At 37.7% G+C, this 1,865-nt stretch overlaps 1 non-coding gene across 1 annotated transcript; it reads right to left on the reverse strand.

Moving 5' to 3' along the window:
- Positions 1–677: 677 nt before the first annotated feature.
- On the reverse strand, positions 678–817 carry LOC118197418 (U4 spliceosomal RNA). The gene has a single exon (XR_004759592.1). It is a non-coding gene; the product is annotated as a U4 spliceosomal RNA (small nuclear RNA).
- Between the last annotated feature and the right edge of the window lie 1,048 nt (positions 818–1,865).

Raw genomic sequence — 1,865 nt, forward strand, 5'->3', positions numbered from 1 at the left:
CGTGCTACACGTTAGGGCCATTACAATAACTGATGGCGACACGATCGCCTACCCTGTTCTTCATATGGAATATACTATGCTCCTGTATGGATTCATTTATGCTCACTATGACTGCCGCAGCACGGGAATTAACTGAGGAGTAAAGGCCTTAGGGCCGACGACTCGTCATGACCTTAATTCAATTCAATTTATATTTAAATAGAAGAATATCAAAATTTTGTTTCTAATCTGCAAATCACGTATAACTTTAGTTCAGCGAATTAACCATTAAAATCAAAATAAAATTATAATCAAATTCCACCCTATATTCAGCAGCTACATCTGAATTTTTTAAAAAAGAGTGAGTGAGTGTGATTATGGCAATGCCTCGAGGGCTATCTGCCTAAGGGTAGGGATGCCTTCGTGGAAGACTTTCTAAGGGAAACTGGCTCGTATACACGTTACAAATAGGGAAAACCATGAAAACGCCCATGCAGCCAGCCCGTTCGCGGGATTCGAACCTCGGACCGAACTATCAGTGTTCAGCGACTTTACCGCTCGGCCGCTGGTGGGCTTCTTAAAAAGAAACAAAGGAATCCTTCTTTAATACCATGAGATCGCGAGACTTACTCTGTCTCACACACAACTTCATTTAGGGTAAAAGGTGTTATTATTCGAGTCTATCATTATGTTACAAACCCCGAGAGGGTTCCCAAAAATTGCCTGAGCCGACGGTATTTCACGTCGACACGGCGGGGTATTGGGAAAAGTTTTCAAATAGCAATAGTCACGCCTCGGTAGAACCTCACTGGCGATGACATTGCCTCTGCGCAAGGATGAAAAATGTTTCCTTACGGGATTTATCAGTGCATTTTGCTTGTATATAAAAGGCGGTAGTTAAATCTTTTTACTTAACTTATTCAATTTAACACGTATAATACGCATTCGTATCAGATACTACTAACAGATCACCTACTGATAATAATAGATGCAATCTACTAGTAATAATAGATATCAATCAAATAGTAAAATATAATTTTTCTGTTAAATTTTTTGGCCTCTAACGCTTCACTTCGTACCGGAAATGGAGTATATTTATTCCTTTTTAGGAGGAAACATTTATTATTACACTTATATTTATTATTAAAAATTGAATTTGCTGCCCTAACCCATCTAGTTACTAAATATTACTTCAGTTTTATCTGTAAATACAACTCATTCAATATATAGGGTGATTATACTCGTAATTAAAGTTGCGATTTCAAAATGCTCTAACTTTAAAACTAGAGGTCAGAATAATTTGATATTTTATCGGAACAATCCTGAGGTAATGGAATTTTGTTTGGCGAAGGAAAAAAAGCATAGTTACAAAAGGTTTCGATAGATGGCGCCGTCAGCGTTCAAATTGCTGATGTGGATATATGGCTGAAAGGAAACAATAGACTCCAATGACTTACAGCAATTTTAGTAGGGAAAAGACAAGGATACGTGTTTACAGAGAAAACAGCAATAGTGACACTAGAAGTTTTACAAAATAAACACCTTACTGATTTTTAATGCATAAGTTGTTCGATATGCTCTCTTCCTTGTTCCACTGCTAATTGGATGGGCAAAATTGCATGTTCCACAACAGATCGGAGGGTACCTGTTCCAAAGAAAGTCTATGTAAAGAAGGAAAGGCTCCATAGACGTAATGTAAACCAGTTTGTCTTTTGCAAGGAGTTTAGAATAGAAGGAGGGAAGGTTCAACTCAAACGGTGAAGCTCGGCGGCCATGTTCCTGTTATCGCTATGACTTGCGCAAGGGAGTCTGTAATTGCAATATTTTTCTTTCTTTTCTTTTTGAAGCATGTCAGCTTGTATTGCATATGGATGCAAAAATAGATT

The sequence above is a fragment of the Stegodyphus dumicola genome, chromosome 7, assembly GCF_044657685.1.
Source record: "Stegodyphus dumicola isolate Sdum_Otavi_A_Nest chromosome 7, ASM4465768v1".
NCBI lineage: Eukaryota > Metazoa > Arthropoda > Arachnida > Araneae > Eresidae > Stegodyphus > Stegodyphus dumicola.